General features: G+C 41.5%; 1 protein-coding gene across 1 annotated transcript in view; it reads left to right on the top strand.

Annotated features, from left to right (window-relative positions):
• The window catches only part of SULF1 (sulfatase 1), a 175,942-nt gene that overhangs the window by 1,084 nt on the left and 147,684 nt on the right, over positions 1–27,174 (top strand).

Below are 27,174 nucleotides of genomic sequence, written 5' to 3'. Positions count from 1 at the left end.
TAGCATCTCTGTGATGGATCATTAAAGTCACGACATTTATAGGTTTCAAACAGGCTATCTGAAGTGTTAATTAAATGGAAATAGATTTTCTGGCTGGGTTATAAACAAACATTGAAAAAAAAAAGGCTTTAATTATAAATTAGTCACTGGAAATGAATGGTCATCCGGTGCCGGAGCAACAGAAAATGAGTTGCCATCATCTATGTGAGTAGCTATTAATGGGACCAATCTGCCAAAAGCACCCACCAAAATTAAATTGAGCCGAATGTAACAATGGGGTTTATACACTACGTTTAGTGTGTGGCATAAAAAAGGCCTTTCAAACTGATGCCTTATTTTTACAGGGATCAAAAAATAAAATTTTCATTTTTAAAATTTTTGGCCGAGCTAGGGGAGTCAATGAGTTACTTCTTCTGCACTCTAACAGACTTGCCCTCCTACGTTCATGTCCGTATACCTGTGGTGCTCAAGAGTTCTTGTGTCTACCGGACCCTCACATTTGGTAGAGAAACCCAACACTGTCCTTACCCTCTGCAGGTGAGAAATCTGATGAATAATACTGTATATAAGCTATTCTGAAATGGGAGCTGTTTAATAGGCTGAACAGCAGGATTTATGGCTAGTGCTTTGTGATTTTTGTACTCATTCAACTGCCTAAAGATGCTTGTAAAATTATGTTTCAGGTTGCATTATACATTTTTTTTTGCAGCCAGTTGATATTATTTCATCTTCTTTTTTAAAAGTTCTGATTAAAACAACGCTTCAGCATGGTGTGTAGTTGTTATTCACAGTGTTCTCTGGTCTCAAAGCCCTTCAGTGAGAAATTATCCTCATAAATAAGCAGGCAGCTATGACGACTGAGTATTATCCGGTTCCCAATATTACATAACCCAAATAGGACTAAGTTCATAAGCTGAAGTCTTCTGGAATTCCAGTCATTCCACTTTGGCTTTACAATGGAACCGGGGCTTAAAAAAATAAAGACAGAAAGGCAAACTGATATCTGGGGTTGTGTTAGGATTAGGACTACGCGCACGGCATGTAGCAGGTATCGTGCTGACCACCAATGCCATTTTTCACTCTCACGGAAGTATTTCAGAAGAAAGTAAAGTTTCTGCTCACAGGATGGAGATGAGTGTGATGGCATCTAACAAAGGCAAGTTTCATTTAGCCATGGAGCCCCACAAGCATATGTCGCTAATGTCGCAGACTGACCACCAGGCTGCCTGCCCAGGACTTTGACAATATGGAAGAAACCCGCCCCCCCCCCCAAAAGCCCATTGCAGGCAGGATTAGGCGGGATGGAAGCAAAAAAGGGAATGTTGAGAAATAATAAATTCACACCTTGAGAAGGCAAAGTGGTGTGTCCATCCCCCCAACAAGGCTAAAGTACGATGAAGTTACTTAGCACAGCTAAGAGGCTCTGCTTAGAAGACAGTGCCCATGGGGCAATCCCAGTTGCTTGTCAAAATCTAAATCTACGGTTCCAGATGGTAGACATTCAGAGACATATTTATGGTGACTTCTACATACCTCCGTTTGACATTTGGTTTCTTCCTGACAGCACTTGCGCCGGTAACACACATGAAGTTCCCATCAGTATTGCAACAGCTGTAAAAGTGTTTGAGCACCAAGGCTGTCCCTCCCGGTGAAGGGGAACAGAATCGGGGGGAGGGGGGCTGGGGGGTGCAGATCTCCTCTGGCACTATTGATGATGCATCCTGCTATCTAGGCACGCAGTCAGGTGACGAATCTCAGAGGCGAAAAGCCATCTGAAAGCTTGATTCAGTAAGTTGCAAAATCCATTTTTATGGTCGAGTGGAAAACTAACATACATCAATCCAAATATTCACTGAGCTCATGCTAAGTTGTGAGTGGGAACCTTCATCAAAGAACTAAAAGGGCTCCTCTCTGTTCACTTCTAAGGAAATTTATGTGACTGTGGGCAGATTGTTGTGGTCATTTCCATTGTAATAGTTAATAGTAGAGACAAGTGTCAAGAGTGACACTTTGCATTTCCTTTCCTAATTATATATCCATATGGGAATGCATAGGGGCTTGCTTCCTTTGTATTTTAGACTTAAAATGGTTTACACATTACGAATCTATAAAGCAAGTTTTGTGACACTGAGTATTAAGCTTTTCCACCCATTGCCATGTGGTTGAGGCAAACCAGTGGGTCAGGTCAGGACATCTGGTTCTTTTTTCCCTGTACAACATTTTTGTGTAGAGAGTGTGGAGTATGTTTAAGGGGATTAAAATGTTTAAGGCGCTGACTCTAAATAGATTATTATTTTTATCACCATTATTGACTTTGAGGGAAAAGAAGCCCATGTATGAAATTAATTCTATGGTCATATGGTAAATTTACCTTTACTTTAGGTTAGATCCCTGGCAGGGGGAGGCGTTTGAAAGAAGATATTTTTGGAAAAAGTTTGTCCTGAAATGTGTTTCCTATTTAAAATATTTTCAATTCTATCTCAATATGCTAGGAAGGAGGGGAATTAGCCTGTTGGGTTTTTTTTTTTTTCTCTCTAATAGCCCCCTCACCCCCGTAGCTAATCTGTCGTCAAATTCTGCGAGTCCTTCCTTTAAAACATCTCCCACATCTGGCCCACAGCCACCGCTCCAGTACAATGATTGCATCACACACGTGGATCATTACAACAGCCTCTTATCTGGTCCGCCTGCCTCCATTTCCCTCTTCCATCCACCGGTCCAGACTGAGCTTCCTAAAACTCTGCTTCCATCAAAGCATTTCTGAGCTGAGAACTACTACATGGACCCTCATTACTCACAGAATGAAGTTCACATGACATGCTGGCCATCTGTTCCTTGGTCCCAACTTTCTGACAGCGTCTTCCACCAAATCCTTACAGAAGTACAAGCCAAACCTCCTTTTCCCTGCAGCCCAAGTGGCCAGTTCAACTCACCCCCCAGCCCCCAACACCAACCCCATCCCCACCCCCCATCCCTGCTTCCTGGTCTCTTCTCTTACTGCAACCACTCTACTTTTCTAGCTTGTCTGCAAAATGAGGGTCTGCCCTCACGGGCACTGTTCCTTCGGGTTCTATGTTTGTGAGACTGTGTAGAACACACATCATCTCTCTAACTTCATCCTTCAAAAATGTCAGCTTAAGTCCCATCTCTTCCAAGAAGCCTCCACTGATTACCACATCTCCCAGGGATGTTTTCCTTCCCTTGAAGCTGACCATTCGTTATGTATGGGTTGCACTTAGCACAACCGCCTTGATTTTATCTTGTTTTCTATTTTGCCATTTTTCCCTTGACTCCTCAGGAAGGGGGCGGTCTCCTAAGACAGGGACTGGCTTGATCTACTTGTATTTCCCACGGAAGACACTAATAGTTGTGTGTTGACTAGTTCACAGGGACATTCAAACATCCAAGTCACTTTTCTCTCTGGTTGCCCCACTTTAGAGCTGTTTGCCAGCTCTAAGAGTGTTCTCCCCCCGTGAGAGAGAAGAAAAACAAAATGATGACACTTGAGTGGTTGTATTTTGGGGTAGCTTAGAACAAATTCCACCTAAACAGAATGCAAAATTATTGCCCCAAATGAAGTTTGAGTATTACAATGACAAATCTCCATCTATTTCAGCTTTCTGTAACTATGGTAGAAATTACATCTATTAGCTGCCCCTCATGGTATAAAATTTCAACTATGATTTTGAAAGCGGGAGAGTACAGTCTTCAGTTCAGGTGGACTTGTGTTCTAATCCAGGGACCACCGCTCAGTAGCTGGGTGGCCTTGGACGGTGACTTGCCTTTCAGCCCCCTCCTCTGTAAAACAGAGTCAGAAGTACTTACCTTGAGGATGTTGTGGAGAAAACACACAAAGCGCTGGCTTGGCGCATGTGCAATAAATGGGAGAGAAAGGAGGTTGATAGGTGCGTACACAGATATAGATCCAGGATGCGTGAATGTGTTCATCTCAGTTATGTTAGTCATTGATTTTATGTATTTACGGTGTGTCTGTAGGTAGCCTTTTCTGTCACCAAAAGCAGGGGGGGGAAGGGGAAGAAAGATCAAGAGAGTAAGACTCTCACCAATAGCAGGGGCGGGGAGAGGTGGGGAGAGATGGAGAGGGCAAGGAGAGGGAGACAGAGGGAGGGCAGAGGAAGTAGGAGAGGGAGACGGAGGGGTGGCTGCTTTTGGCATGGAGCAACTGAGTTAATGGATCTGTGGGGACAATGGTGACAGTTGAATACACTTTGCAGGGAGGAGCAGAGTCCTGGGTCCTGCATTAAAGGATAATAAAGAGCAGGCACTGGGCTGCAGCGCTGGGGGAACAAAGGGTCCGAGCAGTGGACCCCAGCAGGGAGTGGAATTCACCAAAGGGTCATGTGCTCCTCTTCCTTCCTTCTGGCCCACTATTTAGAAAGAAATAATAACTTGGCAAAACATTGTAGGAGTCAGGTCAAGCTTCCAGAAGTAATTGGTAAAGCGAGATACCATTTAGACAAAACCAGGGGCTTGGACCTTTGCTGTCCTTCACCTCCAAAGCAAATTTAACAAAACGCTGGAAGCAATCAGCCTGAGCTCGGTTCTCTTCCCAAACTGCACCCACCATCAAACATCGAGCCTACTCTCTGTGTCCTTTCCCCAGAAGGGCAGCTCACTGAGAAATTGTCTAACAAAGCACTGAATGCCACCTCCCAAACATATCTGTGGACACTGGTCATTCAATTTCAGTTTTCAGGATCTTGGGATACATCAAAGGATATTCTTTCCAAGCCTGATCATCTGGTGTGCACCTGCCCCAGGCCAGGGAGAGGAAAGAAACTCCTCTAGCATAAAGGGCAAGGAGGCCTTTCTGGAGATCCCTCCCTGTCCCCGGCAAACACGTGCATAGAACTTTCATTAACAGTTATGTTGCCTGACTTCGTCTCGGCTGCTTCAGTTAAACTAGCTCCCTCTGCCCCCAAAGTATATGATCTTTGTACTACTGCACAACAATGTGTTAAACCTTGTTAATTTAAAAAAAAAAAATGGAGGTCTCTACTTCACCTTCAAAGGTAGGACTTTTTCTTATACTCTGATTTTCTTTATAACCACAGAGCTACAAATCTGTGAGACATATTTCTTCATGTTTTAAAATGTGAATCCCAGGGACTGGGACATGTCACCACTTAACTGTAGTGGGTGAGACTGATGTTAAATTGCTAGGCTGAAGAAATGAACAGACACACTGTGCTTCTGGGTAAAAAAAAAAAAAAAAAAAAAAAAGAAAAAAGAAAATTCATTGTAGGATGTAAAGTGTCCCAAAATTAATCTCCACATTTTGTGTGATACTAATCAAATTTTCACACAAGGTTAGATGGCTGGTGGTGGGAACAGAGTTCAGGAACCGGCAAGAGCCCGGATGACTCTGCTTAAAAGTAAAATAAGGATTCTAACGTTCATCTGGGTAGTAAACACATGAGCAAGCCTTGACATTTTTGTAAGAGAAGAGTACCATTAGTCAGATGGGGACTTGTTTTCTCACATATCCGAGTACGTTATAAAACTACCGTCATTGACTTTTCTATTCGTGAGCTACTGGCTCTGACATAGATTTTTACCTACCTTCACATATTTTTGCTTCTGTTGTGTTCTCCTCAGTTTTAATCTATTTGTTGTCATTGGCATTGCCCAGATCTTTAGTTCAGCTACAGATTGCTGTTTCTAGATACTAGTTCTGTTGCTACAATGAACTGAAACCCTGACTAGTTTTTTATGACTTGTGTTACAGTTCTCCCCATCTGCGAATAAAGCTAATACTCTATGAACTTTTTCACTTCATAAAAAACCCAAGTTTGTCTCAGGAACTCAAGAAAATCCCTCTGAATCCATTCCCTTGATGAAAGAAGCCCGAAACATACCAGCCTAAGAGCTGTCCCAGTTTTCTGAGCAATATACTAGAACACTCCTAATAAACAAAATAGAGATCTGAATTACAGAGAGTTTTGTCTATTGTCCAATTTTGTGGTTTGTCGTTGTAGCTCACGTATGTTGTTATAACACCTGCTATAGTAATTTAAAATAAAACTGAAAGTTAGACTCTTCTAAGATATCAGCTATACCAGAGTCATGGTGAGAAAAGATTAACTGCATGCCAAGTGTGCATTTATTAAATTAATTTAGAAGTGTGCACCTGTGGATATTATCTTCAAACTCATATCACTAATATGGCTTAGCACCAAAATCACCTCTCTATAATATAACATGTCCTCTGAATAGACTTCCTGCCAGTTTAAAGCTTCCCCCTTAACCTTCACCTGCCAATAATCAATCTTCCCCTGAATAGAAGTTCTGAGTAAACAGATGTGCTTGGCATTGCATCCAGATATTCTTGAAACTTCAGCTTTTTAACTTTCATGTATAAGAAGTGCATCCCAGCAAAGAGGCCCCTGCAAATCATGTGATTCTTTTTTCCTCTTGAAAGCTTCATGCTGCTAAGAAAAAGAAGTGTTCTGAATATAGCAGATGAATAAAAGCGTAGATGATGTAATATTTGTTATTTGAGACACCTAAAGTCTCCACATGTGTTATCACCATCTTTTTCGTATATAATATCTATACTTAGTAAAAGAGATTTGGGGGATATACTCAATGTCAAACAGCTTAAACTACTTTTTAGCCATTGAGTTGATGCCCTAAGGAATGGCCACAATGTGCCTTCTAAATAGAATCTAAATAGAGCCAAAAGGAACAGACTTAAGAAAGCTCCATCGATTTGTTAATTTGTCTATTCTGTATGTATTTGAGAGCTTCCTGTGCATTTCTGTCCCAATGTGGAGAGGAATGCAAAATAATAAAGGACACCATCCTTGCCCTGAAGGAATATCTAATTTAGCTGTGAGGGGAGACATGCACACAAGCAATTGTTTAATAGTAATGCAAAGAATGTGGTGATTAAATACCCCTTATTAAGGTCTAATAAAATAAAAAGGACATCAACAGAGCCCCCTATTGGAGGAATGGGAACCTTAGCTGGGCAAGACTTTGCTCCAGATCATAAGCAGATGAATCAGAGCAGTGAATCTTCTCTATCCTTTACAAACTGTGTGGGGCCTATTGACCCTCTCTTTCATTCAGTTTCCTTTTCTATACAATAGAGATATGGTTACCACAAAGGGTTGTTATAAAGGTTAAGTGAGATAATGAAAGTAAGATGCTTAACACAGGGCTTAGACCACAGTAAGCGTTCCCAGGGCTGTATCTTTCCAAGATGGTGGAAAGCTCCTCTTCAGCAAGGACTTGGACTTAAGCCAGGTATGTCATTTTCAAATCAAGACACAGCATTTTGAATCAGAGCATTTGTATAGATGCGCTTTGGGAATACAATGAAGGAGGGCACTAGACAAAGAGGAGAAGGAAGAAGGGAAGGGAGAGAGGGAGAAAAGAGGAGTGATAGAGGGAAAGAAGAGAGAAGAAGAGTAGAGTGTGGTCCTCTGATGCCTCTACTCTCTGTCTTCTGTATTAAGCATGTCACGTCAGAGCTACATTAAGCTAGATTCTAGATGTGTCACGACATCTCAAGTATACAAGTTGAACTTTATAGTTAAAATGTACCTTAGGAAGTTTAAGCAATAGGCTTTTCAAGAATGGAGGAAGTGAGAAAGAGAAAGAGAGAAGAGAGACAACAAGACAATTGGAACAAGACAAAGACCAAAGGTCAAAACAAAAAAAAAAAATGTTGCCCAGTCCCAGTGACGATGTTGAGAATGAAGAAAGGATGGGTGTAGGAAACATTAGGAAGAGATAAAATAACAGCATCAACAACTTGGTGATTGGTCAAATAGAGGACAAGTGGCAAAGGTGACACTGATGTATCAAAGCCAGGGAACAGGGGAATGGTGACACCACATAAGAAAATGGGGGTGCTGGAAGTAGAATTTCCATTTTGCAGCACTCTAAATTTCCAAAGTAACAATGGTCGTTGTGGAATAAATGTTTCTCTGTTATCTGTAAACTGATAACTATGCCTGGGATAACTTTATAATACTTTATAATTTAAACATGAAATCAAATTTCCTGATCATCAATGATACATAAGATGGAATGCACAACTGTGATTTTTCTTTTATTTTTTATTTATTTTTTTTTATTTTTTTTTTTCAACATTTATTTATTTTTGGGACAGACAGAGACAGAGCATGAATGGGGGAGGGGCAGAGAGAGAGGGAGACACAGAATCGGAAACAGGCTCCAGGCTCTGAGCCATCAGCCCAGAGCCTGACGCGGGGCTCGAACTCCCGGACCGCGAGATCGTGACCTGGCTGAAGTCGGACGCTTAACCGACTGCGCCACCCAGGCGCCCCTGTGTGATTTTTCTTAATAACATATTCCTCCTTGGATCAAAAGGATCTTCTCTCAGGTTAAGAAAATGGTTGGCCAAATAACAAGTCTAGTGTTCTTAAACTCTGGGGACGTAATAAATTTTCAAGTCAGAATAACAAACTACCTCTACAGAATACCTATAATTCTCTTCTTCCAACTAAGAAAATGCTGATGGAGAGGGACATATAATTAAAAGGGAATCTAGAGGCAAGAAGAAATGAAATATTTGAGTTGCTTCTGTCCATAAACCTTTAAATTCTACCGTGAAGAGTTGGACAACCTTTTCGCAGAATGTATGAATGACTTATTTTACAAACGGTATAGACACTCCGTTCTTCATTCACCGTAAAGACAAATCATTCTTAATTTTAAGGTTTGGGATAGGTTTCCCCATCCCCTGCTTTTCTTTCTATCCCCTCTTCCTTTGCCCTTTTATTTTATTTGTTTCAGCCACATACGTCGTAATAAGATCCTCTTCAAAATAATAAGAGTTTTAGTCACTTCTTTGTACTAAATCAGGGCATAGTTTCCAGGATTAGGTGTAATTTTATTAGAAATAGAAAACTGTATTTTCCATTTCAAACTCTGGCACTAGATGTTGGGGGGCAGCATGATTGAAAGAATACACTACTTGAGTCAGCAAGATTTAGAATTAAAATGTAGTCTTATTACTAGAAATAAGTGGGAATAGCATTGACCTGTGGAGACGTGACAGCATTTCGGTTCCTCAAAAGAGACTTGGGTGCTATTCAAGTTTTTAATGAAGACTTTGGCCTGTTTTATTTTACTCAACTGAGTTTTCTGAACCATGTTCCCTGGTTCCTATGGGAGAAATGCCAGCCTAAGTAACAGCACCTGTAATCCATTTCTCATTCACGGTTGCCATGCATGATGGTCTAATTGGTATGAGCCAGTTTATATTTGAAAGCTATTAATGGCTAATGATTTAATTGGTACTTCATGAGACATCCCGTTTAATGAACCAAGGGGAAAAGATATAATACACAAGCGCCACAGTTAGATCAATAAACGTCATCTGCCGCAAGCACAAAAGTTGGGCTTAGCTGCCAAGCTTAATACCAGGTCAGATCTCTTCATCTGGTACCCCCTTAGGTCAATGGGCTAGTGTTGTTGCTTGGAGATTGGGGTATGGAACATGAGCTGCTATTCCTAAACTTAATTTCAGACCATCTAAATCCCGACTTCAATTCAGGATTCTACTTCTACATGTTCAACTTCCAGACCTGCCTCAGAGAGACAAAGACATGTTGAATAGAGAGGTGTGGCCCTCGTGTAAAAAAAAAAAAAAAAAAAAAAAAAAAAAAAAAAATTAAGTGGAGAGGAAGCCAGGAAAATGTCAATGTAGTCAAAATATATTCTGTCAGAGTCACTTTTTTAACACAAAAATTAAGACAAAAAACAGAGAGAAATACCCTGTATTGTGCTTCATGTATAGCAATTGTTATTTTCAATAGCCATTTCGTTTCTCACTGTTGATCTACCGTTCTGATCAACCACGACGGTAGTCTCAGAAGTGGAATTGGAGGTGTTCCTACAATTGTTTTTTCCGTTGTTATAACCCCTGTGGAAGCTTAGAATACACCACTCAACTGCCTCATTGGTTCAGGTAAATCATATTTCATGCTGAGCAAGTAATGAATTCAAATGTTGCTAGCAATGAAATAAAATTTGCTGAATAATGGCAGTAGTATTATAGTTAGGAAAAAGAGGCAGGGTGGTTCAGTGGAAAAAAACATTGGACGTCTGGGTTCTAGAGCTTGGCTACCACTAGCCATGTGATGTTGAGCACATCAGTTAGCCTTTAGGGAGCACACTGCCCACCACCTCTTTGCCTTTATTTTGCCCTCCCCCCACCCCACCTAGATTACATTATTCTCGGCTACTGGCAAACTCTGCTCTTCCTTAAAACAGGCCTGAATAAATAAAACAGACTTCTTGAAATTAGAAGGTGTGGTGGGGGAAAAGGGGAAGGACTTTAATTCAATTCTGCATCACCTTATGCTTCTAAATCGAGCTCTGTTCTTTGTCTCTTTCTTATTCCTACTCAACTTACATACCACTGTTAAACCGACCTCCCTTTCGCGCGGTTCACCATGTCAGCTCTTACCCTAAAACAGCCATCTCTCAACTTTCTACAGCACCCAGTCCAAATAAAATATCAGCATCCGAGGACCTGCATAATCTTTCCCACTAGAACCACCCTACTTTCCACATAAGCTTTCTGCTCTTCATGAAGCCGGTGCAGCAGCTAATTTACATCACTTACTTCCACTCCTAACCATTTGCTCCTACTGTTTTCCAGGCTGACAGTGTCCTCTCATCATGCTTCTGAACTTCCAGATTTCACCCATCCTTGAAGAAAAATCAACCCCCTTCCCTCCATGGAACTTTCTTTCCCTAACTATTCCAGTGATAGGCCTATTACTTCTCATAGGTGCTCTGTCACCACTTAAAATCTTGTCATGTCATATTAGCTCTTAATTAGGTACAATTTTGCATTTATTGTTACTCTTCATAGATTTTTTAAGGACAATTGGGATGGAAAATTGCATTTTGGTTACTGAGAAATTTTAGCAAACTAATCAGCAACAAATCCACAGCTCCGCCAGGCAATTCTCTATCTTAGGTGCTGGTTCTCTGGCTGAAATGTTTTTCCATCTTCTGCCCACATCACTTTCCAGGGCTGCGTTTGAGCCAGCTGGATTCCATCCAGAAACAGATTCAAATAGACAATAGGCCAACTCGAATTCCCATCTTCCTTGATTAGTTGTGAAATTGTATAGCTGGGTGACACTCACATGCCAGCCACTCAGGATTCTATGTTATCAATTAAATTCTGTTGAGAGCTGAACTGAGGAGTTTGTGACAATTCTGTTTTTAAGGACCTGTAAAATTATGGCTAGACAAGCATTTCAGAGATAGTGACAGATATGTAGACTTGTGCCACCTGAATGAATATATCCACTATCTGCTGCATAGCATAAATTAAAATGCCCTATAAACTCCATAGTAAATCATACTGCTTCTCTCTCTCTCCCTCTCTCTCTCTCTCTAATTTTACAGTAGGATTTGATTGTAAAAATTCTTTGGCTAAGGAGTTTTCTCAGTTGTAGGACAATTAGCCAGTCAGATGACAGGCTTTAACTTACGCAAAAGAAAAAGGAAATTAACACAAATTCTGTCAAACCTACCGGATCTTTGTTCTTGTAGTTTTAAAAAATAATTTAGAATCAGGGATAGATTTTCCAGGAAAGATATATAAAACACTATAGAAACCCAGAAGGTTAGAGGTATACCTTAGAGATCATTTAAGTAAAATCCCTCATTTTACATCTGAGGAAACTGAGGCCTGGTGGGTATTCAGAGACCCGCCTAAAGTCACAAATGTCATTCTTACCAGAGAAACTTCTACAAGCGAGGCTTCATCAAGAAGTGCATGTCAGTGAAATTTTACCAGGACCAAAGGGAGTTCATAGGTCTATTGTACATTAGGATCTAACAAAAATGTGAAGGTATGAGCCCAGTTTTGTTTGTGACCATGGACCCTCTTGCTGAATGCTATGATGAATAATCAGGTACTGTCGAGAATTCTTGGGACTGGAACAAATACCAGAAAAAGCATTTATTGGATATATTCCTTGCAGAAAATCCATTCTAACAAAAATACCCAAGCACTGTTGCTACGGATGATCTGAACATTATGTGGTGTTAGTATAGAGAACTTTCTTTGTAGAGGCATGTTCTAACCTACACTAAAAGGATCCTACCCAAATGATGATGACAGTAGTAATCATTATCCCTTCAAAACATCGTTTCTTAAGCTAAATCATCGGAATTTGAAATATTTGGGTATGCAAATATTTCTGCACCCCATAAAGCTGAATCTGAGAGAAGACAAGCCCGAGTCTAAAGAGTTAGTAAGTGGAGTAATCAGTGTTAGAACTCGTGTCTTCTAACTCCTTTTTCACTGCTCTGTGCTTCAAGCGATTCAAGAAACATCACATTTTCTCAATATTGGGGAAAACTGTAGCATTAGAACAGTTGAGCTTTTCCTCAGAAACGTCACCTCATTGAGAAATAAACATTTGAAATTCTTACTCAGGTACTGCAATTTTCCCAAGAGAAGCCTAAAAGCAATATTCTTCATAGCTTAATAAATTACACAAGTGTATATACTATTATATATCTGTATAATTTATGTTGAAAACTGACTTATTTATAAAGGAAGTAAAATCAATCATTATTGGATTATAAATGTATTTCTTAGTCATTAACTTACATTTTTTGTGTTGTATTATAAAGAATAACAATTTAATAATTCAAAATAAAAGATGAATTTAGAATGCTTAAGTGTGGCTTTGACTTTTTGAAAAATAGTTTTGTTCCTAAAACGTGTTCTAGATTTCCTTTTTTTGTTGTTGTTTTAAGTATCTAAAGGAAGCCATTATGATTTTTAGGGCAATGAAAGAAATATGTGACCGGAAAAGCAGTATTTTTATAAATATTTTCAAGTTATTGGTCGTATTTCACTCCACTGGAGAATGTGATTGCAAATCTGGTTGGAATTATAAAGAAATTGAACTTACCAGTGTTACAACTTCTGATGAAAGGAAGAATTCTGCAGAGAATGCAAAGATAATGTGGCAGAATAATTACCTGTTTGTCACATAGCTAAACCGTATTATTACAGCAAATGCCGAAAAGGGATTCTATGAAAGATTATTTCTTTGGTTCATGCGAACACTTAGTTTCATACTATTTTCGACTAAGCCTATACATTGAACTCTTCTGTAAAACATGCTTTCCTTTTTCCTATTTGTATTTCAGCTGTTGTCTATATTGAAAATAAAGCAGGTCATGTTCACTACTTAAAGGGAGGACCACAAGAAATAAAGCTGAGCTCTTATTAAACTCTTAGAGCTCTATGGTCCTGCCATTGAGCAGCAAATGCCCTTGAGTTTCTGTGACCTTTTCTCAAACATGCTCATAATCTCCACCAAAAATACCACACAAAATGGCAAACTGTTAAAGTAAAAAACAGCGTAAAGATTCAAGTCTTTGCAGGAGGAATAGAATTCCAAAGTTATGTTGCAAAGTGTGAGAGCATCTTGTTGTTTCTCTCACGCATCACAGAGACTCTTGAGTTAGCTCTAGTCTTCATCTTGTTCCAGACATATGCAATGGACTTTCTTAGTTTGTACTCTACTGCACTTACAACTTGTGAGTCCTCTGAAGTTTTATGTAATTGGATTGTTCCCAGTATAGGAAATGCACATCCTTTGATTTTATATAACAATGTATACCTTTCCAAAGTGCTTTCTTTTTTTTTTTTAAGTTTATTTATTTATCTTGAGAGAGAGAGCGAGAGCAAGAGCGAGAGCGAGAGAGAGAGAGAGAGAGAGAGAACAGAAGTGGGAGAGGGGCAGACAGAGAGGGAGAGAGAATCCCAAGCAGTTTCCACGTTCACAGTGCAGCCCAACGCAGGGCTCTACCTCACAAACCATGACATTATGACCTGAGCCAAAGTCAGATGTTTAACTGACTGAGCCACCCAAGTGCCCCGAAAGTGCTTTCAATTGTTTATTTGATTTCGGCAACCCTGTGGAGCATGTCACACAGCTAAGCATCTGTGCCCCTTTTAAAGAATAAGAAACAGAGCCACATTCTTAGGCAATATATACTGAAAAATATTTAGGGGTATAAGACCATGATGTTTTCAAATTACTGTCATCAAGTTCAAGGAAAAAAATATATATATATATAATATATATGCATATATATTTCAGTGGGGGGCAGAGATAGCAAGTGAACAATTGATAAAGGAATTGGGGCCAATTGTTAACAATAGATGAATCTGAGTAAATTATCTTGCTACTTTTCTACAAGGTAGCTCAATTCTCCAAGCCTCAGTGGGTTTGTTTGTTTGTTTGTTTGTTTGTTTTTTGGTAATTATTTTCAATTTTTTTTTACAAATTTTTATTTACAAAAATTTTTAAAATACAGGAACACAGAGGAGTTAAATAATTCACATACACAAATAGAGCTGATCAGAGGCACAGTGGAGAATGGGATCCAGGTCTTCTACTTCTCCACACCTCCCACAAACCTATAATTTATTTCTATATAAATTGAAAAGTAATTTCCACTTAAAGTATTTAGAAACCACAACCACACCTTTCTCCAATCAATCACCAGTAATCAGTACCATAGCCCAGGACAACTTATTATTATATTACCCATTACAAATCATTTTGACAATTCTACTTTATTTGGTCCTCATAACTCCTTGGATGAAGTTGATAACACAGGCTGTATTGAACCCATTTCACAGATTAAGAAACAGGCTATTAAGGTAACATATCATTCTTATCCATAGCTACTAAATGGCAGAGTCATATTCTACAGTCAGATACTCAAGTCCTCAAATTCCAGAACCACTACTCTTTCCATTATATCCTCTTGACATTACAACGCTTTTTCATACCCTAATGACCATATATCTAAAACTTCTTGGGCTCATGTTGTATTTAGCAATAGAAAAAACAAACAAACAAACAAACAAAAACCTTCTCTTAAAGAACAAAACAAAATGACTGAAAAAGATGCCTATGTTTTATTTACTAATATAATGTATAATAACAGGTAAGACTTCTTAAGTACCTACCTTCCATGTACAAGTAAGTGCTTTATATACATTATCGAATTTAGTCTTTTTCAACAACTCTATGACCTGGAGTCTACATCACACAAACAACGAAACGGGATCTGAGAGCTTGACTAAGTTAACTGATATGGTTGACCTATAGGGATCAAATCAGCATCTGGAGTACTCCAGATCCCCTATCATTAATTAAATTGTCCTTATTCCACATTCCCATTTTTTTCTTTAAGCTCAGTTGATATTTCAAACCAATTTCTTTATCATATGTCAGTAATTTCTTTAATTCTGTGAGTGACAGAATTCTTTCCAAGAACATAGTTTGTGTGGAAAAGCAAATGTATGAAAAAGCAGGTACCACATCTCATTCACATCAGCAGCAGCCCCCAACATACATTACGCATTGAATAAATGTTTGTTAAGTGAATGAATGATGTTTGGAGTTCTCTAAAAAGCTTTTAAGATGTCATGATCTAAATAGTTAAACACAAGACCTAAAAATTAAATTGGTTCAATTCACCAAACCTGGCTTCATAGCAAAGCACACCTTTCACAGCCAGAAAAAAAGAAATAATAACAGAAAACAAATTTCGCTTTTTTAAAAAGCCTTCCCCTAGAAAGTTGAAGTGCTTTGTCGATAATCTGACAGATATGGCTTTTGACCGTCTGGATAACCTCTTGGATTACCATCTCTTGTCTATATGACAAAAAGAGATGCCCAGTCTCACGACTAATTGGACTTTATGAGTTCTTCTCTTTGCTATAACCAGCTGGGGAAAAAAGAGGTGAACCCAGCTGGCTTTCTAAGGTGCCCTGAAAGGTGCCCACTGAGCAGTGACACGAGAAGAAACCAGGAGGAGAAAAGAGGAGTTCAAGACAGGTGGTGGGATATACGACACACATTTTTCCCTCTCTTCTTCCAACCCATGCTTTGAGCCATCCCTTTTGTGATTTCTTCCCACTCCAAAGGTTTTGGTAATACTCATCTGTATACATTATTCCTCAAATAAGAACGGTTAGCTGAGCTGAGAAGACCACATTCACCTTCCTCCTTCCTCTATTAGTAATACGACCCCTGTCCTGGCCCTGCACCCTAGCACAGCACACGGACACCTTAAGTGCACAACTTAACCTTACTGCAGTGTAAGGAAATTTCAGGGTAAAAACTGCATTCGTGGAAGTCAGTCACATATCAGGTCTCAGGTTATTTAACTTGGCATGAGTTTAAAGCATAAAGCAATTCCTTTCGGGAACTGCCCATTATCACTCCCTTTGCTGTCCATCATCCTTGCCTCAGGCTCTGGCTCTTAGCCTCTCGTTCTTCTTACTAATGCACCTGCCAGCCCCAGACATGGGTACTTGCAGATTCTGCAGAACGAGACTTTTTCCTGTCTCGGTCTCCGGACATCGTCTAACCAGCATCTCCCAAAGAGTGCAAACTCTGCACTAGCTCTGTCCAGGGCTCTGTCTCACATACCTCTTGCTTTTTCTTCCATTTTCTCAGCCCAATCTGCACCCCTGCGCTTTGCCCCAGCTCCTCTCTCTGGCATATATGTTTTTTGCATACGCAATTTATTCCTCCGCCTGTTCACAAAAAGACTGGAGGGGATAATCTGAATTTGGCACATGCTGAATTTCTTGGATGATGTTCCCTCTGTTCATATTTTCTATGTCTCTCTAACCCACTGTTTTCTAGCGAAAGCTTTCTTAGGATTTCTAACATAAACCCGAACTCCCTGAGTTTACCTAATCCCCTGAATAACTGTTTGTCCCCCAGGCTGAAGTCACAACAATAACATTCATGTTATTATTAATGATTATCAAGCACTGCCTTTTTTGAGAGAACCTTATTATTTTCCTTTACATAATTAAATATTCATATTTAAACACGGAAACTTAAGCAACTGTTTATAGGGTCACCCTTTCACTAATGCTTACTGAAAGAAGGAATATATTTTTTACTCGCCCAGGGCAAATAATACTGAACTCATGCTTAGGACACAAACTCCTTAAAAGACTGTTAGAAAAGGGAGGAGGAGAGCCTGGGTGGCTCAGTTGCTTACGCATCTGACTCTTGGTTTCAGCTCCAGTCATGATCTCTTGGTTCATGAGTTTGAGCCCTGCATTGGGCTCTGTGCCAACAGTGGGGAGCCTGCTTGGGATTCTCTCTTTCTCCCTCTCTCTCTCTCTCTGCCCCTCCCCCTCTCATGCTCACTCTCGTTCTCTCCCAAAATAAACTTTTAAAAAAAGAAAAAAAAAGAAAAAGGAGGAGAAACTGAACAATAACCGAGTACTTAGCACATGATAGACACTGCTATTCACATTCAGACTTTGTTATTCCTATATTAGTCATTCTAGTTGTAAGCAAAGAGCTAGATGAAAATATTACACACCTGTAGAGCTAGGAATTGGACCCAAGTCTCCAAAAATCAATTCTGTCTCTCAAAAGAAAGTTCCATATAAATGCTAAACAGTAAAACCGGGTCATTAATTACGTGAAAGCAGTTTACATTTTTCTGCAATTTACGCCTTTTTTCTTCCCCCAGACTAATTCAATCTCAAATGCTGGTAAAGTGCTTCTTCCCGCAACTTACTAGTTTTTTTTGTTTTTTTTGGTAAAAAGCTAGATGAAGTTTCACTGTGAAGCTGGCGAGGAAGAGAAGACCGAGCTTCCAATAAAAACTTGCTAACTGGTGCGGCACACTGTGCGTATCAAAGTGGAACAAGTCCTACAGAATACAGACTGGTCTGCACACTGTTTGCTATGGGCTGGCCGAAGTGCTCATCTCTTAGCCTCATCCCCTGGGCTCACCCCCAAGCCAGCCTTGACAGGGTGGAAACAACCCCCCAGGAAAGCACGACTGCTGATTTGGAATCTAGGGCACCACAACACACACACGCCGCTCGGTGTTTTCTGTAAGGCATTATTGCCGTTCCTAATAAGCAAGACACATACATGCTTACTTAATGTGTTTTCCTTTGATTTACATGTCCTGGCTTCTTAAATCATTTCCAGAAGTCCTGAGGAAATGTGACATAAATGTGTTATCTTTTCCTCCAACAGAATGTCAGATCACTTCTTGAAAGATCCTTTCCAAATGCTTTAGTTCAAACCGGTTTTAACAAACTTGAATATATACACCATAATTAGGAAGCCAATTTATTCAGTTAATTTGCATCAGTCTAAATAATTTTTCCTGACAGATGACTTCCGTTCTAAGTACCAAGTACTTTTTAATCCTAGTCAGGTTATTGCTAAGGATAAATGATTTCACATTTCTCATAAAGATGCCAGTCATTAAGAATATTAACGCAAATTCCTTCCCCTTGAATAGAAATGAGCTGTTATGTTAGCAATGTTGCTGCGTCAGCTTTTCTATTGTCAAATACAACAAATGATGAGAAAATCAATTTACTCTTTAGAATTAGTCAAGTGAGGAATCCTTTGAAGTGGGGGTGCCGGGTTTTGCCTGGGTTCTATAATCACATAAAAGCGGGTACTGTATATATGTTGGTAAAATGTTGTGAAATTTAATGAGGACTATTTGCCGCCGTAGACCTTCCAGACAGAATCTATCTCTGAAAAAGAACTCCCCGCTCCTAAAATAGAGGTTTGATGAGCAGCAGATGTGGGTTAAATGAACCCTTGTTCAACTGAACCGAGAATATATTCTGATCTGTACGAGGCACAGGCCAGAAAAGGGGGTGTGATGATATAGCACAGCCTCAGCGTTGAGGTTGGCTGTGGAGTTCGAATATATTTATTTACTCCATAAAGTGTCTCTTGTAAGGCAGAATGCAAATGAGCTCTTCGTTAATACATCCTAATAGTCAGAGGATGCCATACATGACGCTCAGGGAACAATTTACAGTTTTACTTTGTAGTCAAAGAATGTGTGGAGGAAAGAAAGTCAATGGGTAGCCATAACCTTTAGAGTGATCTATGCCCTGGCAATGATTTGCAAGTTCCACAATTTTTGTTTCTCCACCCATAAAGGGAAGATTAGATCGTTGCTCAAGAATGACAAGCATTTAATATTTGGAAATGACTGTGAAATAATGAAGTGCCTGGATTCTATAGAAATGCCGAGGAGAAAAGAAGATTAATTTCAAACCAAAATCTAGTACAAACACGACCTTCCTATTGTAAATCTCATGAATAGGAAAAGAAATTACATCTAAAGCTTTGTTTCTAGGGCTCAGAATTTGGAAATATATTAATATTGGAATGTTTCAAATGGAGGGAAAAAAGAGCTGTTTATTATAATCTCTTCAGCTGTGGAGATGGGAAAAATTCTTTCTGCTACATTTTACAGAAAGAATGCAGTTAGTAGAGATTTAAATGACAGGAATGGAAGGGTCATCTTTTTATTCTTTTGCCTTCAGGCAGGGCTAAAGTTAAGTCCTCTCAGGAAAGAGAACAATGCTGTTACTCCCAAAAATCTCCAGGTGAGAACGATAAAAATTAAAAAGAGCAGACAGGAAAGCTCTGGGGCCTGGAAATTAATAAAGGTCAGTTCTGGCTGACATAATTTCAGTTAAAACTCATTTCTATTTGCAAATAGCCTGACACTTAGCAAAACTCCAAAGGATGTGATATTTGGCATTAGTTCTCTGCAAAATTCCATTTAGTATCAGTATTCATGTCTGGTCATTGTTTTGTTCACCTCCTCTTCACCCCGTGGGTAAGAGGTTCTAGAATGACCAGACGCAGGACGTCCAACACTGCACATGTGGGAACAACAGCGGTTTGTCAATCACATAGGCCACCAGCCCAGGGGAGGCGGACGCTACACGCCTGTAGAACCACACAGAGGTTGCATTCGAGAACACAGTGAAACAGAAAAGGCTAGGGCGGGGGTGTGTGTGTGGGGGGGGTGTGGTAGGCTTTGTAGTAACAAGAGGATGAAGTGTACCTTGATTCCAGGGCGGGATACAGTTGGCTTGTTTCAAGGATCGTGTGGTCTGGCAGGGAAGTGAGACTTACTAGGCTGGGGACCAGGTGGAGTGCAGCTGGGGCAGCTGTAGAGGAGCTGGCCAGGTGGGGAGCCTTTCCGCCTGCCGAGGGAAGGGAGGAGCTCACTTTCCCTTGCTATATTTGGCCCCTCCAAGGAAAATGCCTTTGCCACACACACCGTGTCTCTTGTAGAAAGAGTTGCTTTTTTTTATTTTTATTTTTTTATGTTTGTTTATTTATTTATTTATTTATTTATTTATTTATTTATTTAGAGAAAGCTCACGTGTACATGCGCATAAGCCGGGGACTGGCAGAGAGAGAGGGAGAGAGAGAATCCCAAGCAGGCTCAGCGCCCTCAGCACAGAACCCGACGTGGGGCTCGAACCCATGAACCGTGAGATCATGACCCTAGCCAAAACCAAGAGTCAGACACTTAACCAACTGAGTGACCCAGGCGCCTCGAAAGAGTTGCTTTTGACTAGATTAATAAACAGGGGGATGTAAACAGTTTTCTAGTGAGTGCTCTCAAGCCAAGCCTATATAATTAACAAGATGATTCATGCAAAAGCGTCCTTTGCCACTCACTTTGATTTGAATGAGAAGGGGAAGAGGGTCCTAAACCATCCAGACAAATTACATATTTAATTCCTCACTTGATTTTAATTTGTCACGAGGTGAATATAGACTGACTTGAGACTTACAGCCAATGGCCAAAAACGGTCTAGCTTGCTGAAGCCAAGGTGTTTTTCTGCCTTCCATTTTTCATGAAGAATTCTGTCAGGAAAGACAGTCAGGTCAGATGATCTCTCACTTTCCCTGCTGTTTAACAAGCGAAGAGATAAAGGGTACAGGGAGGCCAGTGGTTTCAGAAAGGGCTTGGACATCTGAAGTTAATGCTGGGCCTATTATAAAATTTGGGGCAAGACATTTAATCTCTCTGGACTTTTTCATGAGGAAGTTAAACTATATCAAGAAGGTTGGTTTTGTTTTTTGGGTTTTTTTAGTTTATTTATTTATTTTCGAGACACAGCCCAAGTGGGGGAGGGTCAGAGAGAGGGACAGAGGATCCCAAACAGGCTCCATGCTGCCTGCACAGAATTCAAATTGGGGCTTGAACCCACAAAACTCCGAGATCATGACCTGAGCTGAAAGCAAGAGTCAGATGTTTTCTTCTTTTTTTCATTTTTTTAATGTTTATTTATTTTTAAAAAAGAGAGACAGAGCACGAGTGGGGGAGGTGGTGCAGAGAGAGAGGGAGACACAGAATTCATAGCAGGCTCCAGGCTCTGAGCTGGAGCACAGAGCCCAATGCAGGGCTCGAACTTGTGAACTGCAAGATCATGACCTGAGCTGAAGTCAAAAGCTTAACTGACTGGGCCACCCAGGTGCCCCCCAGGAGTCGGATGTTTAACCGACTGAGCCACCTAGGAGCCCCTAGATCAAGAGTTTTAAAATAACTTTTTAGTAGCAAAACCCTTATTTCAAACAAAACTTAAAGTCACTCTATAAAACAGATAGAAATGAAGCTTCTTTGTTTGAATCCAATGACTGGGGCCAAGCCCAACTTACCTGGCCTCCCAACACACGTCCTCTTTCCCAGTTCTTCCCCAAAGATTCCTAAAGCACTTCCTGGAGAGCCTCGCGTTCCTTAGAATCCGGTTTGAAAACCAGCGGATGAGACACTGCCTAAGGTTCCTCCCAGCTTTCAGCAGAATGGAAAAATTGTAGGCTGGGTAGACAGATAGATGTGGGTTCAAATCCTCGTTCTGCCACTTCCTGACCTGAGTTACCAGTTTCTCCATCTGCAAAGTGAAGGTAAAAATAGTTCTGTTTTAGGACAACTGCTGCGTTAAGAATGCATGTGAAGCATCTAGCCAGTGTCTGGAACCTAGTAGGGTCTCGCAAATGGGAGCTAGAATAAACATCATGGCTCTGATTGAGGAAATATCCTATACTTGAACTGCTAAATTGCCACGAGACTTCTGTCATTCCTAAAGCCAAAACCTCAAGAACTTGAGGCAAACATTTCCCTTTAGAACCTGAATTGGTTTTCATTGTTCCTAATTAGTGGAGGCGGGAAAATTCTTCTAACTGACTGAACATTTTGTGTGCACTGGAGAGCATGTACTGTGTAGATACACCCCAAGTCTCTTAAAGGACGCCGTGGTCGATCCAACCACCACAGATGGAATTTAAAGCACGTTGCCTTCACCAGAGAATATCAGGGGGGATGTCATTAAGAACACTTTAATGCTAAGCCACAAGAAATTCAGTACCTGACAGCTCACGGTCTATATTTCACCCTGTATCATAAAACGATTCACCAGGGAGCTGTTGTTCGTTTGTGCAATTGCTGTTGTGATAGCCTGCGGTTCTTTCAATAGCGGAGGAGTCCCCCCCCCCCCCCCCCCCAGTAAAATGCATCCCAGAAGTCTGATTTCTGAAAATCTCACCTTTGGGGAATTTTCCTGGCATTCTATTAAGTAAGCTCCACTTTATAGGTTTTCTAAATGTAGTAGCAGAGGCTCAGTGGATGCCGGCCATTCTGTGACCCTCGCGAACTTACACCTGAGGGGAGGCTGGCTCTGGTAAAGTCTGGATGCCCCTTGCCGTGTTTTGTGAAGCTTTCCTTTAAAAAACAAACAAACAGGGGCGCCTGGGTGGCGCAGTCGGTTAAACGTCCGACTTCAGCCAGGTCACGATCTCGCGGTCCGTGAGTTCGAGCCCCGCGTCGGGCTCTGGGCTGATGGCTCAGAGCCTGGAGCCTGTTTCCGATTCTGTGTCTCCCTCTCTCTCTGCCCCTCCCCCGTTCATGCTCTGTCTCTCTCTGTCCCAAAAATAAATAAACGTTGAAAAAAAAAATTAAAAAAAAAAAAAAAAACAAAACAAACAGACAAAAAAGCTTATCCACAAACCCCTCTAAGCCTAATGCCCAGGTCCACCATCAATATTTCGCCGCCAAGTGGCTGCGTTCACCTGAGCCCACGGACGTCACACAGGGCCCCTTCGGCTCCCAGACTGATGGCCCAGGTGAGATCAGGTCGGCTGTCAGTTAAATTCAGGAAACATTCATTAAGCGCCTGCTTGACACAGGCCCCGGTCCCCTAGGCCATCCTGGGGAACCACATAAGTCTCGGAGCTTAGAGGGAGGCAGATGGCCGCTGAATTACAGCAGAGAAGCAGAGCCGGCAGACAAAAGAGGAGAAATTTGGGAAAGATTCTGTGGGGAAGTTGGGATTTAACTAAGCTTTGAAGGAAACGGGAGTGCAGACATTCCAGGCTGAGGAGGAGGATGTGAGTAAGGCTAGGAAGCGAAGGAACTGAAAGGCCATCTTTAGAGCATGATTCATATTCTAATGTGCTGGGGTAGGTGAGGCCAAGCGAGGGCTGGGAGGTTGGTCAGGAGCGCGGAGACAAATAAACGGGAGTTCTGAATACCAGGATGAGAAAGTTCCTTAGGAGTTGGGGAGATGGGGAGCAGGGCCGGGAACAGGGCAGGACAAAAAGAATCTTAAAAAAAAAAAAAAAATAGGAGGAAGCAAGTTGGGGAGGGAGAGTCAGCAAGGAAGATTGATGCTCAGAGTGAATCAGAACTTTCTCAGACCCAAGCTCCAGGGAGGCGGGAAAGAACCCTCTGGCTCGGTCTATTGCTCCCACAGAGGGGAAAAAAAAAAAAAGGAGAGAGAGAAAGAAACCACGAGACCCACAGAGATTGCAACTGGGGGACTAAAGTTCAGCCCCGGAGCAGGGAGCTCCCTGCAAGCCTTCGCCGGGAAAACAAGAGAGGGCGTAGAGAAGCAGCAGCAAACACCTGGTCTGAGTCTCAGAAACATGAGTGTTTGCTCAGCACTTGGTCTCTGGAACGCCTGCCTTTGCAAACACCACATCTTCCCCGTCCACTGCGTCCCGCCACAGGCGGCTACCGTGCGGGCGCCCGGGGCGGGGAGCCGGAACCGCCCGCCCTCCGAGGAGCCTGCCCCCGTCGCCGGCCGGCCAGCTGCAGCTCACTGTTTGTTTGCCGACGTTTGCATACAACACTGAGTTGCCTTTTTTTCCTTCCCAGTCGGTTCGGCGGTGTCCCGAGATTCACCCCCAGAGTAACTTCTGCCTCTGCTCCTCCTCTTCTTGGAACTGCCTTTTGTTTGTCTGGCAGCCTTGGTTCTATGGGGGTGTGTGATGATAATAATACGCGGGCTTATATAACCCTCTTCATCTTGCAAGCACTTCGCAGACAGTCCCTAATGAATCTTCGGGCGGCCGTAGCGGCAAAGAGGAAACCCCAAGCCCGGGCGCGGAGGCCAGAGGGGAGGGCGGCGCGGGTCAGAGGCCGGGCCTCCCCGGCTCCCCGCGCCTCGGAGGTCAGGGGAGATAAGGAACAATGACTCTCGCCCTCGGGAGGAGGAAGGAAGTCCCGCTGCCACCTTATCTCTCCTCCTCTGCACGCTCTCAGTTCCCAGAGCTTGTTCTCTAGAGAAGATTTTGAAGGCGGCTTTTGTAAGTATGATGCTCTGCTTTTTCTTTAGAAAGGAAGGAAACTTTCCTCGCTGCCCTGGTCCACCTCATATTATCTATTCCTCAGGAGTCAGTTTCCCTCGCTCAGCTCGGGTTCTAGGGTGATGGAAAGTGTGCTTCTGGCCAAGGTCCTCCACCCAGTAAGGTCCCTCCCAAAGACCATGGGAGGGGAAAGAAGTTTGGGTTGATAATGCACTGAACGAAAGAGCACCGCGGCCAGGTGCTGAAATTGGCCACTTTCACCACCTCCTGGTCATGTCTGGCCGTCCCACACACATCTCGTCACCCTAGAGAGGAATCCTGGTTCTTCGCCTGCCTTGTTAGGCAACCAGAAAGGATGGAGGGACTTTAATCTTCAGGTTCTCTGCTTGCAGTGCTCACAATTTCAGACAAATGGAATTGTTGGAAGTTTCTTTTCACACTCTGAAATAAATCCCGTCTCTCGGTGTAGGCTTGAAAACTTGCACGGGCTCGTATAAACTCTACAAAAGCACTGTAACCGTAGTGGACATGTGAATTGTTATTAAGTTTTTCACCGCATGGCTGAAAGGTCTTAATATTAAAGGAACATGAACACTAACTTCTCAGGCCCTGGCAAACCCCAAAGCTCTGTTATTAAACGGTTCTCGTAAAGAATGCTGAATTCACAGAGTATTTTCCTCAGGAATGATGCTCCCTGCTTTGAGAAACTGTCTTTCAACAAAAAGTGAGCTTAAAACCCTGGAACAACACGAAGAAAGATACAATTTCTGAACACAGACTAGAACTTAAAGAAAGTCCTATTCTGGGGACTTGTGCAATTTGCATTTACAGAACCATGATTACAACGTGGCTTCAGTATGGCATACAGGAAATTACTGCCTTTACTCAGGTAAGAAAACCGAGACTTAGAAATTGGCAATAATGTAGAAAAACAAGGCCTCTCACTTTTAGTGCCAGAAGTTCTAGCCATGATGTGTCCGCTGAGCTTGATTTTCTTTATCTTTAGATACACAGATGCAAAAACCACATATAATGAGTAGGTATAAATGCGCGTGTTTGTGTGTATGTTTACACACATCCATATGTGAGAGTTCAGGACAATTAAATATATATTTAAACATATATACTCTTACATTTGTTGTATCTATCTAGTGCTCAGAATTTTACATGATAGCGTAACATCCAAAACGGGCCAGGCGGAAAGATTTCATATCAGATTTCAGAATGCCATAGAGCTATTTATTCAGCAAACATAGGATACATTATAAAATTATGTCTATTTTTAAAGAATCTTTTTAAATGACATTTCCACTTAGAATTCTCTGTGGCTTCCAAGAAATTCTAAGGCATAATTAAAGTTGAAAATGAGACTGGATTCTAGTTGCTTTTACCCCTAAATTTAAAAGTGATCTGTGAACACTAAATTCTATCTGCTAGCTAATGTAATTACAAGGACCGGCCACATAATCTCAACGTTAGCTTCAAAGGCATACTCAGTCATAGTAGAAAGAGTACAAACCACGATGGGGTCCAGATTTGAGGCTTGCTTTTGCCATTACCTGAATATGACCAGCGGCAAGATCCTTAAGATTTTTAGCCTCAGGTTTCACATCTATGAAATAAGTTCAATACTACTTTCCCCAAAGGCAGGATTGTTGAAAGGACTAAAAGGAAATAATATATGTGAAACACCCAGCACAGTGTCTGAAAATAGCAGTGTTTCAGTCAATTTTAGGGCTTTTTAAAACAAGTTTTTTAATGTTTATTTTTGAGAGAGAGAGAGACAGAGACAGAGACAGAATGTGAGAGGGGGAGGGGCGGAGACAGAGGGAGACAGAACCTGAAGCAGGCTCCAGAGTCTGAGCCGTCAGCACAGAGCCCAACACAGGGCTCAAACTCACGGACTGTGGGATCATGACCTGAGCCGAGGTCGGACACTTAACCAACTGAGCCACCCAGGCACTCCTTAGGGTTTTTCCATGTACTTTATTATGTTTGATTCAGTTCATTCATTTATTGAGCATCTACTATGCTAAGCACTAGTGATACAAAGGTGAATAAGATTAATATCCTGCCCTGGGAGAATTGATAGCCTGAGGAGACAGTTTGAAACGACTGATAATTTTCTTAACAGTGCGATACCTTAAAAATAGAAGTGTGTTTCAGGTGAAGTGACAGAAGTGAAGCTAGAGTGATTATTTCTGCCTGGTGTCAGTCAAAGGAAGCTTCGCAGTGACACAGTGAGTGTGTGAGTTTTAAAGGATCAGCAAGAGGTGTGGCAGGACTTCATAGAAGAGAAGAGCATTGGGAGAGAAGAAGGTGTGAGAAAGCAGGGGGTGAGGGGCTGATTTCAGTTAATGCCAGAGTGTTGCCTCTAGGAGGGGCTGGGGATTTAGTCAGGGGCCCAATCATGAGTATCCCGGTGCCTCATGCCGAAGTGCTTGGACCTAGTACTGTAGTAAAACTCAAACTCATGCATGGACCAGCTCACGATCTGAAAAAAATCTGTTTTATAGGTTCAGATCGATATACAAAAAACTTGGGCTGAAATGCAAACCAACTGCACCAGTAAGATATCGTTTGGTTTAATAGACTATTGCATTTGTTTGTACCGAACCCATCCCAGTGACGGAAGCATTATAGCGCAAGCTTCTTAACTCACCAACCCTAGCATTTTCAGGATCACTCTTGAACCAGTGGGAGT

This window comes from Lynx canadensis, chromosome F2 (assembly GCF_007474595.2).
Source record: "Lynx canadensis isolate LIC74 chromosome F2, mLynCan4.pri.v2, whole genome shotgun sequence".
NCBI lineage: Eukaryota > Metazoa > Chordata > Mammalia > Carnivora > Felidae > Lynx > Lynx canadensis.
The sequence above is the reverse complement of the archived record's forward strand: the minus strand, read 5'-3'. Positions and strand labels throughout refer to the sequence as shown.